Source organism: Procambarus clarkii, chromosome 60 (assembly GCF_040958095.1).
Source record: "Procambarus clarkii isolate CNS0578487 chromosome 60, FALCON_Pclarkii_2.0, whole genome shotgun sequence".
NCBI lineage: Eukaryota > Metazoa > Arthropoda > Malacostraca > Decapoda > Cambaridae > Procambarus > Procambarus clarkii.
In genome coordinates, this window is record NC_091209.1 from 9,871,156 (window position 1) to 9,891,164 (window position 20,009).

Sequence of the window (20,009 nt, forward strand, 5' to 3'; positions counted from 1 at the left end):
GAGGATATCAGGCTTATCTCGGCCACCAGATCTCAACCATCCAAGGCGATGACGGCCGGATCATCAGTGACTCCAACAGTTGTATCAACACTTTAAAACACAATCGCAACTTGACTTTCCGAGGAATTTATATTTATTATATTTATGTGCAAACCCTCGATAGATCCTGCTGTTTCCTTCTTTCTCTGCGTCGTTTACAAAGTGGACAACCACTTGTAGCGTTTCTTGGAGCACTTAAGTTTCCCCGATCCGTAAGGGCTGCGTGCTAAAAACTAACCGTTCAGACAGTAGCTAAACTATCCTTTTCTTATTACGCGCAGAGGTTTAAAATCCACCGTGTCTTCAAATTAACCGTAATTAAGAGAGAAAATGGATGCAAGTTAACTCCCGGGAGGTGTTTTCCCTCACACAAGTCACCTGGCTAGGAGAAGACTGTTTACTACCAGACCAGACCGCCACGAACTCCCGCCATCGCCTAGCCTGCCAGGGTACGATGCTCAGCCAATCTAGGTCTCGCTCGCACCTTACTATCTAACCCTAAATAATAAATCGCGGCAAAAGTTTTATTGGCGTTAAAGCGCGGATGTCAGAGCAGTCAACGTCTTGGCCTTCATACTTGGCATTAGGAATCTGGAAAAGTTAAATACAGAGCGTCGCACAGCCGGGCGGCTGCTTAAACATGGCGGTGAGCATACTAACTCCATCTATTGAGCGGGGAGGGAAGTACGATGCGCGCCAACTGAGACAACCCTGCAAAGTACGCAAGTGATGCCATGTATCGCAAATAATAAAAACAAACATTTAAGATTTTATTATAAACATTAAGTTTGATATTTATTTTATTCAATAAAAAAAAGTAAATAGAAACAGAGCGTCTTCATGCAAGCAATACATTGGCAGGTTTTTCCACCAAAGAAGCTATCCCTATAAATAAATAAAAGACCTTACCTGACGAGCGGTCTAAAGGTGGGTTTAAACAAGCTATAATAACATGACAACATAAATAGAACAACATCAAACAGCCTTCAATTCCAGAGTACATTTATATTAAAATTAATTAACCTCCCACGTAGCGTGAATTATGGTGATCGGCGAGACAGCAACACTGTCAAAAGGTTGTTAAAAATCGATTCGTCTGTTGCGAAACGTTGCCAGATGCAAGCTGACTCGCCCGTTGGTCTGTCATCTTCATGATCTCTCAAGACGTGCCAAGAAGACTGGCTAAAGAAATGCGAGGAAGACGAGATAACGACTTGAAGGCAAGCGAACGGCGGCGGTAGATAACGAAATTTGTTTGTTGCAGCCGCCTACGAATTTATGAACGAATTAGAAAAAGAATCAGCGCTGAATGATGTACTTGCTCCGAGGCGTTTTTGTGTGCGTATCCAGCCCAAATTAAAATATCCAGTAAATCCAGTGAGATTAATCCAGTGAGATTAATCCAGTAAACACAGTTTACTGGATTAATCAACTATCTTGAGGTTATCTTGAGATGATTTCGGGGCTTTAGTGTCCCCGTGGCCCGGTCCTCGACCAGGCCTCCACCCCCAGGAAGCAGCTCGTGACAGCTGACTAACACCTAGGTACCTATTTTACTGCTAGGTAACAGGGGCATAGGGTGAAAGAAACTCTACCCATTGTTTCTCAACTAAAACAAACTGCTGAAAAATTGCAAGAAATTAAAAAGGATCAAATCAAGTCAGCTAAAATTCGAGTACTTCGCCTATTGTCTGTCGACGAACTCACTAAGGAAGAACAATATAATGTTCATTAACAGCGAAGCAGGCACCTAAAATCCCAGCCTGAGGCTCCTATAGTGCCTATATCTTCTTACTCATTTAAACTAATGATCGTACAGAGAAAATAGAATTCTTCCTCTAATGCTGACTGATGAAGATTAATATGGAAAGAACTACTGACTGATGGCTGAAATGCGCAGTCAAAACTAGCTGACTGATGACTGAGAAGCGCAGTCAAAACTAGTTGACTGATGACTGAAAAGCGCAGTCAAAACTAGTTGACTGATGACTGAGAAGCGCAGTCAAAACTAGCTGACTGATGACTGAGAAGCGCAGTCAAAACTAGCTGACTGATGACTGAGAAGCGCAGTCAAAACTAGCTGACTGATGGCTGAAATGCGCAGTCAAAACTAGTTGACTGATGGCTGAAAGGCGCAGTCAAAACTTGTTGACTGATGGCTGAAAGACGCAGTCAAAACTTGTTGACTGATGGCTGAAAGACGTAGTCAAAACTAGTTGACTGATGACTGAGAAGCGCAGTCAAAACTAGTTGACTGATGACTGAGAAGCGCAGTCAAAACTAGTTGACTGATGACTGAGAAGCGCAGTAAAAGACTGATGACTGAGAAGCGCAGTCAAAACTAGTTGACTGATGGCTGAGATGTGCAGTCAAAACTAGTTGACTGATGGCTGAAATGTGCAGTCAAAACTAGCTGACTGATGACTGAGAAGCGCAGTCAAAACTAGTTGACTGATAGCTGAGAAGTGCAGTCAAAACTAGTTGACTGATGACTGAGAAGCGCAGTCAAAACTAGTTGACTGATAGCTGAGAAGCGCAGTCAAAACTAGTTGACTGATGGCTGAAATGCGCAGTCAAAACTAGCTGACTGATGACTGAGAAGCGCAGTCAAAACTAGTTGACTGATGACTGAAAGGTGCAGTCAAAACTAGTTGACTGATAGCTGAGAAGCGCAGTCAAAACTAGTTGACTGACGGCTGAAAGGCGCAGTCAAAACTAGTTGACTGATGACTGAGAAGTGCAGTCAAAACTAGTTGACTGATGGCTGACATGTGCAGTCAAAACTAGTTGACTGATGACTGAGAAGCGCAGTCAAAACTAGTTGACTGATGGCTGAGAAGCGCAGTCAAAACTAGTTGACTGATGACTGAGAAGCGCAGTCAAAACTAGTTGACTGATGACTGAGAAGCGCAGTCAAACACTGATGACTGAGAAGCGCAGTCAAAACTAGTTGACTGATGACTGAGAAGCGCAGTCAAAACTAGTTGACTGATGTCTGAGAAGCGCAGTCAAAACTAGCTGACTGATGACAGAGAAGCGCAGTCAAAACTAGTTGACTGATGATTGAGAAGCTCAGTCAAAACTAGTTGACTGATGGCTGAAAGGCTCAGTCAAAACTAGTTGACTGATGGCTGAAAGGCGCAGTCAAAACTAGTTGACTGATGACTGAGAAGCGCAGTCAAAACTAGTTGACTGATGACTGAGAAGCGCAGTCTAAACTAGTTGACTGATGGCTGAGAAGCGCAGTCAAAACTAGTTGACTGATGACTGAGAAGCGCAGTCAAAACTAGCTGACTGATGACTGAGAAGAGCAGTCAAAACTAGTTGACTGATGACTGAGAAGTGCAGTCTAAACTAGTTGACTGATGACTGAGAAGCGCAGTCAAAACTAGTTGACTGATGGCTGAGAAGTGCAGTCTAAACTAGTTGACTGATGGCTGAGAAGCGCAGTCAAAACTAGTTGACTGATGACTGAGAAGCGCAGTCAAAACTAGTTGACTGATGGCTGAGAAGTGCAGTCTAAACTAGTTGACTGATGGCTGAGAAGCGCAGTCAAAACTAGTTGACTGATGACTGAGAAGCGCAGTCAGAACTAGTTGACTGTTGACTGAGAAGCGCAGTCAAAACTAGTTGACTAATGACTGAGATGCGCAGTCAAAACTAGTTGACTGATGACTGAGAAGCGCGGGATCCAAGTGTTGAGCTTAACCCCCCCCCCCCCCCCCGCCCACGTTAACCAATAAAATCTATATCAACAATTATGAATTAGTAATTACCAGGGAACATTTACAAATAAAAATTATCTATAAAAGTTTAGATAACTTTACCGACCACGACTTAAGGATATGCTGCAATGCTTTAACTTTTGCTATAAATGAACACATTTTAATAAAGTATTTTATAATATTTATTATTACGGCACATTTAAGCCTTCCATATATCTTAAGTGTCCTGTCATATTTTAATATTAAGTGCACTTTATTATTCTGGCATATTTTAGAATTAACATATTTCGGTATTCTGACATATTTTACTATTGTAGCATATTTCAACATATGAACGTGACAAAGTAACCAGGAGTAAAAAAGTAAATTTACTTTTACTTATTTTTTTATTTTATTTTAATATAGGGAAGGGAGTACCACCTCTGGCTGGAAGAAGGGGGACCCATAGCCTTAATATATATTTAATATATATATATATATATATATATATATATATATATATATATATATATATATATATATATATATATATATATATATATATATATATATATATATATATACTAATAATAAGTGATATAAATACATCAACTATATTTTGTGAAAGCTAGCTGGTTGCCAGGGGAAGAATATAATTGTCTGCCATTTCTGGTTTTCTTAGAGTGAGTGAGATGTTCATAGAAAATGACAAACTTTACGGAAACTTCAATATTTTGCACTTTTAGTCGTAAAAATTGCTCAATATGCTTAAGATTTAAAGTAGTGATGAGGTGATTCAAAAATTTATAACGATTCCGGTACTGATGTTACTAAAAAGAACCGATTCCTATACGATTATCGATTCTGATTCTTTTAAAAAAGATGGTTAGATATTTATTTTTTCTGACAATTTTTCGTATTTTAGTTGGGAAATGTAAATGATTTATTCATTATGACTTTGGTAAATGTGTTACAAATATAAGAGATTTATTTAAGATTAGAAAACAATGATAAATCCAGCTTTATCTTCTTGGAAGAACTCTGAAAAGTGAAAGTATTCCACTATATTTGCGGATATACCTTTTGTTTTTCTTAAACAAGTACAGGTATATAAAGAAATGTAGTGTTACCCTATTCTATATGAAAGATAACTAAATAAATATAAAATACTAGTAATAAGTTCATCTAATATCCCCCTCTCACAGGATGCTTAGTTATACATGGTCGAATACGGAGAGAACATGAAATGCCAGGCTGATCTACCAGCCTGGACTAGTAGACTCTGGGTAGAGTGTAGTCTACCAGCCTGCAGTAGCAGACTCTGGGTAGTCTTGTCTACCAGCCTGCACTAGCAGACTCTGGGTAGAGTCTTGTCTACCAGCCTGCACTAGCAGACTCTGGGTAGAGTCTTGTCTACCAGCCTGCACTAGCAGACTCTGGGTAGAGTCTAGTCTACCAGCCTGCACTAGCAGACTCTGGGTAGAGTGTAGTCTACCAGCCTGCACTAGCAGACTCTGGGTAGTCTAGTCTACCAGCCTGCACTAGCAGACTCTGGTTAGAGTCTAGTCTACCAGCCTAGGTAGACTAGTCTACTGGGTAGAGTCTAGTCTAGCCTACTAGTCTTATTTCAAATGAAGTTACTATTGCAATACTAGCGCAATTAAAACATAGCTAATTCCTTTCACTCACAAAGTAATGCTTATCAACAGAACACAAGAAAATATGAAACACTGAAAGCATTCATTGAAACATTCATGAAAACATTCATACATGATGTACATGTAATTTGTATATTACATGTACATCACAGGTGTACATGTAATATACAAATTAACCTAAGAATTAACAATACCCACATTATGAGCAGAGAATATCGGAAGTTCCTTCGTGTTCACATTGACAACAAACTAAATTTATATTGCCATATACAAAATATAATTAAAAAAGTTTCTAAAACAGAAGACATTCACTCCAAAGTGAGATACTATGTTCCTCGCCCTGCCCTAGTAACTCTGTATTGGAGGCGATGAGTCACAATAACGTGGCTGAAGTATGTTGACCAGACCACACACTAGAAGGTGAAGGGACGACGATGTTTCGATCCGTCATGGACCATTCTCAAGTCGACTTGAGAATGGTCCAGGACGGACCGAAACGTCGTCGTCCCTTCACCTTCTAGTGTGTGGTCTGGCCAACATAACTCTGTATTGTTCACAGCCCCGCTCCTGTGCCGGGTAAGTCCACTACGGGCTCACCATATATATATATATATATATATATATATATATATATATATATATATATATATATATATATATATATATATATATATATAAAATTCAAAAAATTCAAACCCCAGAAGTGACTCGAACCCATACTGCCAGAAGCACTCTGCAACTGATGTACAGGATCCCTTAACCACTCAACCATCACGACCAGACAGAAGCCGTTCAAGCTTGTTCGCATTTGTGTTCCTCACGTGTGCCCAAAGAATGAGGTTATTTGATAAAATACCATGCCCAAGATTACCATCAGAGTGCCGGCGGGGGGATGGGGAATTAGTCTCGGCTATCATCCTCTTCTGTCCGGTCGTGATGGTCGAGTGGTTAAGGGATCGTGTACATCATCAGTTGCAGAGTGCTTCTGGCAGTATGGGTTCGAGTCACTTCTGGGGTGTGAATTTTCAGTTCAAAGAGAAGACCTTGTGGATCCTCACTGTGTAACACCCATGAACCCCCCCCCCCCTTAGAGTTCACACCCAGGGAAGCCTTCTCCAAGAGGTCAGCCCAGATGACCTCCGGATTATCTTGTATGTTAATTAAAAAATTCCTGGGTTAGTGTTAGTCAGCTAGTTTCAAGCATGTAATATTTCATGATACTCTTGTTAAACATAGTAATGGAATTAGACCCCAGATTCTTATGTGTAAACATCATTGGATCTCCCCCTTTTGGCCAGGTCAGAGGTCACTCACACATGTAATTAATAACTCCTCTCTTGAAGAGTGTATGGTGAATGTCAAACAAGCTTAATTGAAGTATTTTTTAAGTGTTTGTGCACGTGTGGCCCGACCCCCCTAGCATTTCTGATCTAGGTAGCAACAGTAAATCTCCCCTCCCCCCTTTTTGGGGTATATATATTGGTCCTGTAGAGATTTAGGAACAGAGTGCGGGACACCAGGATCGAGAGCGGGTCTGTGAAGAACATCTCAGCCAGGGAGAGACAGAGGTCTTAAGGTAATGTGTGTGATCTCTGAGGTTTTGTTCCATGTCCAAATTTCTTAACTTTTTGCCAGTGTTAGAGTAGGATTTATAAGTGGTGATTGACATAATTTTGGTCTCAAAAAACTCATGTTAAATTTCCCGTCTGTGTCAATTGTTGAATCCTCTTAGCCTTTTGGATATAGTGGCTGACAACCGTCCCATAATTAAAGACAGTCATAGAAAGTACTCTCCAAGTCAAGCAATGTTTCTTGCCTCGTTGCTTGATATAGTCTCAATGGTCAAAGGCAGATGGTGGCAGCGTATTTAATCTTGTGTTAGCATCTCCTTGTTGGCAGTGTACTTTGTAGTCCCGGTGTAACCATCATATGTCAGCCCATAACAGTGTTACCAAGTGCAACCAATGGGGAAGTGTTACTCAGGATAAGTAGTGTTTACATTATTAGTTTAGTGTTCCATTATAGTGGTGTTCCATTATAGTGGTGTTACAAGGGTAGGTTAGGAAGGGTTGGTTAGGTTCGGTCATATATCTACATTAGTTCTAACTCAAATTAAAAGAACTTAGCTCATACACAATTAAATAGATAGCTTTATCATTGCATAAGAACAAAAAATCGAAAAATATATAAATTCACGAAAACTTGTCTTATTAGGCAAATCGAACTTTGCATAATAGGCCGAGTACTGCATTCTGGCTACTAGGTACTATATATATATATATATATATATATATATATATATATATATATATATATATATATATATATATAATATATATATATATATATATATATATATATATATATATATATATATATATATATATGTCGTACCTAGTAGCCAAAACGCACTTCTCAGCCTACTATGCAAGGCCCGATTTGCCTAATAAGCCAAGTTTTCATGAATTAATTGTTTTTCGATAACCTAACCTACCTAACCTAACCTAACCTAACTTTTTCGGCTACCTAACCTAACCTAACCTATAAAGATAGGTTAGGTTAGGTTAGGTAGGGTTGGTTAGGTTCGGTCATATACCTACGCTAATTTTAACTCCAATAAAAAAAATTGACCTCATACATAATGAAATTGGTAGCTTTATCATTTCATGAGAAAAAAATTAGAGAAAATATATTAATTCAGGAAAACTTGGCTTATTAGGCAAATCAGGCCTTCCATAGTAGGCCAAAAAGTGCGTTCTGGCTACTAGGTACGACATATATATATATATAGGTAAAAAAAAGCGATGTAGTATTGGAAGCAGTTCGAACCAGCTTTCCTGGTCTACTCCTCTTCGTTTCAGCAGGGTACAGTAGGGAATCGACACTGTTGTTTGGGGAATATGAAGTTGTTTCTGCATGGCTGCTAAAGAGGTCACAAGCAGGTTGGCCTTCTCGACATCTGGTTCCTGGACGATGGCACCCTGGCAGGGACACAGGAGTTCCTTTTAAGGGATCTACAGCTAGTGAAATCTAGGGGAGAGGAGTTAGGACTCACCCTAAATCCATTAAAGTGTGAAATCATCACATCCAGCCAACCAATCATAGATGCAGTACGAACCGTGTTGCCAGGAGCCCCAGTGATCGCTCCCACCAAGTGTGTGCTGCTAGGGGCACCTCGGGGCTCGAACGCCATTGAGGTAGTCCTCGAAGAAAAGCTGAACGACCTGAGGGGGATAGAGGGAAGAATAGGATCTTTGGATGCCCACGATGCTTTGTACCTTCTCACAAGGTGCCTGACTTTGCCCAGACTGACCTATTTCCTAAGGTGTGCTCCCTCCTTCAACAGTCCAAAATTAACAGAATATGACGCATTCCTAAAGTCAATAACTATGAAAGTGTTAAACCTCTCCCTGCAAGATGACCAATGGGACCAAGCAACGCTCCCAGTTAGACTCGGGGGGATAGGTATTCGCAAGGCGACACAGTTAGCATTGCCGGCATTCTTATCCTCGACCAGAGCTACAGGGGAATTAGTGAATGAAATACTACCAGAATACCTAAGAGACTCCATTGGGATTCATGATCCCAAATTCGCGGATGGAGTCGGTCAGTGGGACACTCTTGCCAACCCTCACCCTCGAACAACTTTTCCAAACGACTGCAAATGGAATAGCCCCATAGTGAACATTGCCACAACATTGCTGGAGTCAGCGTCTGGGAAGGACAGAGCGCGTCTCCTAGCTGTGCAAGCCCCCCATGCTGGGGACTTCCTGTTGGCAGTCCCTAATTCCGCCTTGGGCACCCGCCTGGACCATCGGGCCCTAAGTATTGGTGTTGCCCTGCGCCTTGTCGCCCCTATCTCCACCGAACACCGGTATATCTGGGGCTATGGATCGGCAGACCAATACGGCAGCCATGGTCTCATCTGTCGTAAGACACAGGGAAAGATTGCCAGACATGAAGCAGTCAATGACATCAATCAAGAGAAGTTTGGCTACAGCTGGGTGTCCAGCACAAAGGGAACCCCAGTTGTGCAGACCTGACAACAGTAACAAACGCCCAGACGGAGTCACCCTGCAGCCATGGAAGGATCGTAGACAGGTCGTATGTCCACAACGGGCATACGCACTTGAACGCACTTCTCGGCCTACTATGCAAGGCCCGATTTGTCTAGTAAATAAAAATAAAGAAAATCATTCGGCCTATTAGGCAAATCGGGCCTTGCATAGTAGGCCGAGAAGTGCGTTCTGGCTACTAGGTACGACATATATATATATATATATATATATATATATATATATAGGAGCTGCCTCGCGTGGGATAACAGGCCTACAGCAGTGTTCAGTAATCACATGTTCCTGCGTGTATAAGCTTTCTCGCCCTAGTCTGTATCGCAACCCGTCCTCCTGTTAGCACGTCCTATTTTGACGTATAGTCTTCTTAAGAACAAACACCCTAGTATTTTTAAAAATGGCAGCGGCTCGCGAAATTGACACACACTATTCCGTTTTCTGTTTTGGGTCCTCTGGTAGATTAGGTTAAGGGCACTTTAGTACGACGGTTTCTTGACGTTTAGGGCACCTCAGGAGGACGGGGTGGTCAACGAGCTGGAGCCTGTCTGGCGTGAATATGTCTCTACTTGCAAGACTCAAAGTACGCAGTTCATAGTCATTGCAATAAACAGTTTTGATTCCTGGTGATTCAGGCTCCAGGGATGACGTGAGCAACCGACCACCATCTATAACGGGATACCTTATTATAAAGTACCTGGTAACTATGTATACAGGTAATGCGACCACTAAGCACCTGGTAACTATGTATACAGGTAACGCGACCAGTAAGTACCTCGGTAACTATGTATACAGGTAACGCGACCACTAAGCACCTGGTAGCCATGTATACAGGTAACCAAGTACCTGGTAACAATGTATACATACCTGGCGACAGTGACTGCTCCCGCCACACGTGACTCACCTGCAAGTCAACAAACAACAACATTAGTGACCAACCTCACTACGGAACACACCTAAACCAGACAACATCTCTCGTGCGTATAAGTAACTTGGCGCCTGTGTGACCCGGGCCTCATATTGAACACACAGATAATTAAAACACATGTCAAACTGTTAACTTTGTAATACAAAAACAGCATATTTGGCCCACCTGCAGGTGTTTGACCTCATCTGCAGGTGTTTGACCTCATTTGCAGGTGTTTGGCCCCTTCTGCAGATGTTTGGCCCATCTGGAGATGTTTGGCCCATCTGGAGATGTTTGGCCCATCTGCAGATGTTTGGCCCATCTGCAGATGTTTGGCCCATCTGCAGATATTTGGCCCAACTGCAGATGTTTTTCCCCTCTGCATATATCTGGCACCCCTCCATATATTTGGCATAAACTCTAATTTCTATTTATATTGCTACTCCCCTAGGGAGCATAGCATGTGCGTGCGTGCGTGTGCATGCGTGTGTGTGTGTATACTCACCTAACTTGTGCTTGCGGGGGTTGAGCTCTGGCTCTTTGGTCCCGCCTCTCAACTGTCAATCAACAGGTGTACAGATTCCTGAGCCTATCATATCTACATTTGAAACTGTGTATGGAATCAGCCTCCACCACATCACTGCCTAATGCATTCCACCTGTTAACTACTCTGACACTGAAAAAGTTCTTTCTAACGTCCCTGTGACTCATTTGGGTACTCACTCTCCACCTGTGTCCCCTTGTTCGTGTACCACTCGTCTTAAAAAGTTTATCCTTATCTACCCTGTCAATTCTTTTGAGAATTTTGTAGGTAGTGATCACGTCTCCCCTTACTCTTCTGTCTTCCAGTATCGTGAGGTGCCACTCATGATGACTTTCCTCGTAACTCATGCCTCTTAGTTCTGGGACTAGCCTAGTGGCATATCTCTGAACTTTTTCCAGCTTTGTCTTGTACTTGATAAGGTTCGGGCTCCATGCTGGGGCCGCATACTCCAGGATTGGTCTTACATATGTGGTATTCAAGGTTCTAAATGATTCCTTGCACAGGTTCATGAAGGGAGTTCTAATGTTAGCCAGCCTCACGAATGCCGCAGATGTAATTCTTTTTATGTGGGCTTCAGGAGACAGGTTTGGTGCGATATCAACTCCTAGATCTTTCTCTCTGTCCGTTTCATGAAGGACTCCATCTCTCTTTAGGTATCCTGTGTCTGACCTGTTTCCACGGCCTAGTTTCATTACCTTGCATTTACTCGGGTTGAACTTTCGTAGCCATTTGTTGGACCATTCACTCAGTCTGTCTAGGTCATCTTGTAGCCTCCTACTGTCTTCCTCTGTTTTAATCCTCCTCATAATTCTTGCATCATCAGCAAACAAAAAGAGGAACGATTCAATACCCTCTGGGAGATCATTTACATATATCAGAAACAGTATAGGTCCAAGGATTGAACCCCGCGGGACGTTTGACGTTTCGAACTGGTGACGTTTCGACCCTCCGAGACCTCGCCCCTTACAGTGACTCGCTGTCTTCTGTTGCTTAGGTACTCCCTTATCCAATGGAGTACCTTCCCTTTCACTCCTGCCTGCATCTCCAGCTTGTACACCAGTCTCTTGTGTGGTACTGAGTCAAAGGCTTTCTGGCAATCCAAAAATATGGTCTTATCATCCTTCTCTTTCTTGCTTAGTTTTTGTCGCCTTCTCATAGAATTTAATTAATCCTGTGAGGAAAGATTTACCATCCATGAACCAATGCTGGTGATATGTTAGAAAGTTATTTTGCTCTAGATGTTCTACTTTTTTTCGCACAATCTTCTCCATCAATTTGCATGGTATGCAGGTTAGGGACACTGGCCTGTAGTTCCAGTGCCTCCTGTCTATCACCCTTCTTGTATATCGGGACTACTTTAGCCGTCTTCCAAATTTTTGGCAGTTCACCTGTTACCAGTGATTTCTTCTACACCATGGAGAGTGTCAGGCACAGAGCTTCTGCTCCTTCCCTTAGAATCCATGGTGAGCTTCCATCCGGGACTATAGCCTTTGTCACAACTCTAGCAGATGCTTCCTCACCTCCCCACTGGTTAACACAAACTCCTCTAGTGGTGCCTAGTTAGATATTCCCTCTCTTATATCTGGAACTTCTCCTTGTTCTAATGTGAATACCTACTGGAATTTCTTGTTGAGTTTCTCGGACACTTCCTTGTCATTTTTATTGAACTTTTCTGCCCCTATTCTTAGTTTCATTACCCGTTCCTTCACTGTTGTTTTCTTTCTGATGTGGCTGTGCAGCAATTTAGGTTGAATCTTCGCCTTGCTTGCTATGTCATTTTCGTACTGTCTTTCTGCCTTTCTTCTCTCCCTGTGGTACTCATTCCTGGCCCTGTGGTATCTCTCTCTGCTCTCTAGGTGTCCTGTTATTTTGATAGTTCCCCACGCCCTTATACTTCGTTGCTTTGTCTTTATTCATCCCTGATTAAACCATAGGTTTAATCAGAGATCGGATTATCAGGGAGTCTGATAATCAGGGATCTGATCTGATAATCAGGGAAACGAAATGCAAAAAATTTGTATTTCGTTTTTTCCCCCTTTTGGACTGGGACAAACTAGTCTGTTGCCTCCATACACTTCTGTGTGATGTAGTCCATCATGTCTTGGGCCGTCTTTCCTCTAATTATTTATTTTAAGAATTTTCTTACCTCTTCGTTGTTTCCCTTTTGGAATGCCAGCCTTTTGTTTTCTGGTCCCATCTTTGAGTAAGTTAATGCTACTTCAACCAGATACTCAAACATCAGTACACTGTGATCATCATTCCCACGAGAATAAGTTGATTTCCCTCATGTTGGAATCTTTCAAAGAGAATACCAGGTCAAGTCAAGCTGGTTTGTCGTTGCCTCTCATTCTTGTGGGTCCCCTGACATGTTGGCTTAAAAAAGTTTCTTGTTACCACGTCCAATACTTCAACTCTCAATGTTCCCTCACCGCCATGCGGTTCTTTGTTCTCCCAGTCCATCTTTCCTGGGTTGAAATCTCCCATGATAAGCAGACAGGATCAATATCTACAGGCGACAGAGGCTTCTCTCTCAATAATAGTATTAACTACAAGATTGTTTCTGTCATACTCCCGCCTAGGTCTTCTGTCATTTCGCGGAGGGTTATATTATGGATTGAGTATGAGTATGGAATGAGAACGAGTATATGAGTACCTGAGGGTGAGAAGAGAGGAAGAAAGACAGTACGAACATGACTACTCTTGGTCCTCCCATCGTCACAGAACCCCTCACAGCCTGGAGTTATCATCTCTCTCAAAACACCATTCCTTTCTTATCAGTAGGATCACTCCTCTTCCTCCTCTTGCTTCTCTTTGTTTCATTACCATCAAGAGTCCCAGTACTACAGTCGGGTTTGTTCTCGACTCACAATCGGTCAATCATCACAATCAAGGTCAATAATTTGACTTCGATATAAGCCTAACGTGTGTATGAAACACTCTGGCTGCCTGTCCCCCAGACACAATGAATTATCCTGGGGGAGAAATACCACATTTTGTATGATACCTGAGAGCTTTGTTTCTGTGAGTCCTATGACATTCGAGTGCTCATTCCCTAAGTTCGTTTGCTTTGTTTGAAACCCCATCTATGTTTGAGTATGTTACTTTGAAGCTGATTTTTTTCTGTCCAGTCTCAGTTTCCTTTGATGCCCGTGGAATAGGGAAAAAGGGCGGGGTCTGGGATGGCATGGAAGATGGGGGACTGGGTGGATCTGAGGTGTGGGGGTATTGGGAGGATCTGGGATGGTGTGTGCGTGTGTGTGTGTGTGTGTGTGTGTGTGTGTGTGTGTGTGTGTGTGTGTGTGTGTGTGTGTGTGTGTGTGTGTGTGTGTTTCTCCATCTTTCTATCAATCCATCCATCTATTCGTCTACTTATCTATCAATACATCCGTCCATGCATTCATCTATCTATCCAGAACATATCCTTCTATCCATAATCACCTATCCAACCCTCTATCTATTCATCTATCCATCCCTTCATCTATCCTTCAAGCAATCTACTGTCTGCCTCTGTCTCTTTCTGTATCTATCAAATCTCTAATTAACAATACAATTGTTTAATGTGTGGGAGGTCATCAGTAAGAGGAGCTCAGTGGTGTGAAATACTAGAAAAATAATTGTAACTAGAAAAAAAATAATAAGAAAAATAAAAATATTAAAAAAATAATAATAAAAAAAATAAAAAAATATAAAATAATAATAATAATAAAAAAATAAAGAAAAATAATAATAACTGAAAAATAATAAAAAATAAAAATAAACTGTGGAGGAATCGTCTGTGTTATGCCAGTTCGGGCAAACTATTGACCGCAGGAAATCTGTTAATTTTACCCGAGAACATGAATAATGGCGCATATCAGTAAAAGAGACAAAAAATGATCTTCCAGTGTCCTATGTTCTAATGATGCTAGAAGTTTGGTCTTTGTGTTAAAGATTTCCGAGTGTAGCCTGGGTATAACTGACTGTTGATTGTTGGTTGGATTTATTTGATGTGAGGTGCCTCGCCTATGACCAATCTTCTATTGTCGCTGTATCTGTCGATTATATTCGTGTTGTCAGGATATCTCTGGTGATGATATGGTTGTGTGTAGAGACCATATGTGCCTACATAGGGTCTCACTGTTTGTGCCGGGTCAGATGCCTTGAAACAGATGTTGTTGTCTTGTCTATATACTGAGATCGTTGGGGGCTGACAGTCCCAAAGTGGTCATGTGAAGGCATACATGACATACTCCCCCGTGACATCCCAGAAGGCACACTTAACTACTGGAAGCATGTACCAAGGCACACTTAACAAGCTACTGGAAGCATGTACCAAGGCACACTTAACAAGCTACTGGAAGCATGTACCAAGGCACACTTAACAAGCTACTGGAAGCATGTACCAAGGCACACTTAACAAGCTACTGGAAGCATGTACCAAGGCACACTTAACAAGCTACTGGAAGCATGTACCAAGGCACACTTAACAAGCTACTGGAAGCATGTACCAAGGCACACTTAACAAGCTACTGGAAGCATGTACCAAGGCACACTTAACAAGCTACTGGAAGCATGTACCAAGGCACACTTAACAAGCTACTGGAAGCATGTACCAAGGCACACTTAACAAGCTACTGGAAGCATGTACCAAGGCACACTTAACAAGCTACTGGAAGCATGTACCAAGGCACACTTAACAAGCTACTGGAAGCATGTACCAAGGCACACTTTCTGAGCCCTGATCATCGCATGGACAAACATGCAGATGGCGTCGCGGCTCACATAAATAACAGGGAAGATTCCGTGTTAGAGAGGAGAGTGAACACACGTGCAGGTGTGTGTGTGTGTAGTGGAGGGCTGTGTCAGGGCCTGGGGGCGAGAGGCAGGGCCTGGGGGCGAGAGGCAGGGCCTGGGGGCGAGAGGCAGGGGCTGGGGGCGAGAGGCAGGGCCTGGGGGCGAGAGGCAGGGCCTGGGGGCGAGAGGCAGGGCCTGGGGGCGAGAGGCAGGGGCTGGGGGCGAGAGGCAGGGGCTGGGGGCGAGAGGCAGGGGCTGGGGGCGAGAGGCAGGGGCTGGGGGCGAGAGGCAGGGCCTGGGGGCGAGAGGCAGGGGCTGGGGGCGAGAGGCAGGCCCTGGGGGCGAGAGGCAGGGGCTGGGGGCGAGAGGCAGGGCCTGGGGGTGAGAGGCAGGGGCTGAGGGCGAGAGGCAGGGGCTGGGGGCGAGAGGCAGGGCCTGGGGGCGAGAGGCAGGCCCTGGGGGCGAGAGGCAGGGGCTGGGCAAAGTCAGAGTTAGACCCGTTTAAATTAATCACCTGTGCCAAAGTGTTTAAAAATCAGGTGGCTGAATCACGCTTCTTCGTCGGAAGTTGCCCGACTTGGCTCAGATCAGCAGTGTTGTCGATGGATGCTGCCTTGGCTCAGATCAGCAGTGTTGTCAATGGATGCGGCCTTGGCTCAGATCAGTAATGTTGTCAATGGATGTTGCCTTGGCTCAGATCAGTAGTGTTGTCGATGGATGCTGCCTTGGCTCAGCTCAGCAGTGTTGTCAATGGCTGCTGCCTTGGCTCAGATCAGCAGTGTTGTCAATGGATGTTGCCTTGGCTCAGATCAGTAGTGTTGTCGATGGATGCTGCCTTGGCTCAGCTCAGCAGTGTTGTCAATGGCTGCTGCCTTCCTTGGCTCAGATCGGCAGTGTTGTCAATGGATGCTGCCTTGGCTCAGATCAGTAGTGTTGTCAATGGATGCTGCCTTGGCTCAGATCAGTAGTGTTGTCAATGGATGCGGCCTTGGCTCAGATCAGTAGTGTTGTCAATGGATGCGGCCTTGGCTCAGATCATCAGTGTTGTCAATGGATGCTGCCTTGGCTCAGATCAGCAGTGTTGTCAATGGATGCTGCCTTGGCTCAGATCAGCAGTGTTGTCAATGGATGCTGCCTTGGCTCAGATCAGCAGTGTTGTCAATGGATGCTGCCTTGGCTCAGATCGGCAGTGTTGTCGATGGATGCTGCCTTGGCTCAGCTCAGCAGTGTTATCAATGGATGCTGCCTTGGCTCAGATCGGCAGTGTTGTCGATGGATGCTGCCTTGGCTCAGCTCAGCAGTGTTATCAATGGATGCTGCCTTGGCTCAGATCGGCAGTGTTGTCGATGGATGCTGCCTTGGCTCAGCTCAGCAGAGTTATCAATGGATGCTGCCTTGGCTCAGATCGGCAGTGTTGTCGATGGATGCTGCCTTGGGTCAGCTCAGCAGTGTTATCAATGGATGCTGCCTTGGCTCAGATCGGCAGTGTTGTCGATGGCTGCTGCCTTGGCTCAGCTCAGCAGTGTTATCAATGGATGCTGCCTTGGCTCAGATCGGCAGTGTTGTCGATGGCTGCTGCCTTGGCTCAGCTCAGCAGTGTTGTCGATGGATGCTGCCTTGGCTCAGCTCAGCAGTGTTATCAATGGATGCTGCCTTGGCTCAGATCGGCAGTGTTGTCGATGGCTGCTGCCTTGGCTCAGCTCAGCAGTGTTGTCGATGGATGCTGCCTTGGCTCAGCTCAGCAGTGTTATCAATGGATGCTGCCTTGGCTCAGATCGGCAGTGTTGTCGATGGCTGCTGCCTTGGCTCAGCTCAGCAGTGTTGTCGATGGCTGCTGCCTTGGCTCAGCTCAGCAGTGTTGTCGATGGCTGCTGCCTTGGCTCAGCTCAGCAGTGTTGTCGATGGCTGCTGCCTTGGCTCAGCTCAGCAGTGTTGTAAGCGGACCAGCAGTCGCAGTATATCTAAGGTGAAAACATTTCCCTATGAAGTATATGTTTTTATCTCCAGCGTTGGCGAGCGCTTGATGGGGTTGGCCCACCAAACAGCGGTGGTGACGTTATCAGTGCCAAGGTTAGGTGCCACCTTCGTCCGCACCTCCGGAGACAGGGCAGTGTGTGCCATGAAATGATTTCTTGGGGAACAGAGCGGAAGAGAGAGAGAGAGAGAGAGAGAGAGAGAGAGAGAGAGAGAGAGAGAGAGAGAGAGAGAGAGAGAGAGAGAGAGAGAGAGAGAGAGAGAGAGAGAGAGAGAGAGAGAGAGAGAGAGAGAGAGAGAGAGAGAGAGAGAGAGTCTGGATTCAGCCTCACTTCTGGATCCACAATCCACCCACCTCTTTCCTTTCAGGATACATAACACGGCCCCCCCCCCCGGATACATAATAACATGACGACCATCAGGATACAAGTATCTCTGGGAGTTTGTAACATCTGCTGATGTAAACTTGACTAAATGTAAACTCTGTCAGCAGAAGTATTCGCACACTTTGCGTCATTATATAATGGAATGTGAACAGATCGCGGAATTCAGAGATAACACCATCATGGAGTCCAAGAAATGTGTAAGTACTTCATTCATAATGATGTGCTGCCGGGAATGTTAGCGAAGTATCCAAAATTGTCTTACTGTAGGTAATGCCTGCACATGACTGTAAAACTGCCGCCCAGTTGGGTGGGTGTGGAGCACATGACTGTAAAGCTGCCGCCCAGTTGGGTGGGTGTGGAGCACATGACTGTAAAGCTGCCGCCCAGTTGGGTGGGTGTGGAGCACATGACTGTAAAGCTGCCGTCCAGTTGGGTGGGTGTGGAGCCCATGACTGTAGAGCTGCCGCCCAGTTGGGTGGGTGTGGAGCAAGACTAGTAACTGTGTGACTCAACATAGATGTAAAGTGCCTTGTATAGTGACTGTTGTGAGCCTCTTGTTGAAGCACTTGTGACACAAAAGATTATCGATGTGTATATGTATTTGTGTAAATGATTGTATATCTATATATATATATATATATATATATATATATATATATATATATATATATATATATATATATATATATAAAGAACCAGCATATATATAAATAAATAAATAAATATATATATATATATATATATATATATATATATATATATATATATATATATATATATATATATATATATATATATATATGTCGTACCTAGTAGCCAGAATGCACTTTTCAGCCTACTATGCAAGGCCTGATTTGCCTAATAAGCCAAGTTTTCTTGAATTAATATATTTTCTCCAATTTTTTTCCTATGAAATGATAAAGCTACCCATTTCATTATGTATGAGGGCAATTTTTTTTATTTTAGTTAAAATTAACGTAGATATATGACCAAACCTAACCAACCCTACCTAACCTATCTTCATAGGTTAGGTTCGGTTAGGAAGCAGAAAAAGTTAGGTTAGGTTAGGTTAGGTAGGTTAGGTAGTCGAAAAAACATTAATTCATGAAAACTTGGCTTATTAGGCAAATCAGGCCTTGCATAGTAGGCTGAGAAGTGCGTTCTGGCTACTAGGTACGACATATATATATATATATATATATATATATATATATATATATATATATATATATATATATATATATATATATATATATATATATATATATATATATATTGGTGTATACTGGCAGCAGGTTTTCTTTTAAACATGTCTCATTGAATATGACCGCATATTCTGTATTTACTATCTTCTGATTTAGGGCTTCTATCCCTCTAACTATTTTTCTAGTATCAGGGCTTAGCTGAAAGAGGAGTTCTCCAAAACTCATTTTCGTTATTTCAAGGTGAGGAAAAAAAAGTGAATTACTATAGAATGTAATACACTTATTTATACAATTTGCACAACGTTTCGAACCTCCATGGTTCATTCTCAAGTGAAAAGAAATTACAGGACTCGTTAATTTATACCAGTACGGGGTCAGGTGATAAACAAGTACAATAAAGGTAAAGACAAGGGGAATACATAGGGGATAAATGGGGGATAAATGGGGGGGGGGAAGAAGCACATACAAAGATTAATCAGGTGTAATAGGCCTGTTATGTTGAGCAGTGTCTTCTGTGTTGGCATAGAAGACATATATATATATATATATATATATATATATATATATATATATATATATATATATATATATATATATATATATATAATAATAATAATAATTTTTATTTAGGCAAAGGTACATACATAAAGAGATTTTACAAAGTTTGTTGGCTTTATAGATAAGAGCTAGTACATACAATGCCTAAAGCCACTATTACGCAAAGCGTTTCGGGCAGATATATATATATA

General features: G+C 42.8%; 1 protein-coding gene across 7 annotated transcripts in view; it reads right to left on the minus strand.

Annotated features, from left to right (window-relative positions):
• Positions 1-20,009, minus strand: part of Pka-C1 (Protein kinase, cAMP-dependent, catalytic subunit 1) — an 894,574-nt gene that overhangs the window by 725,917 nt on the left and 148,648 nt on the right. The window lies entirely within an intron of this gene.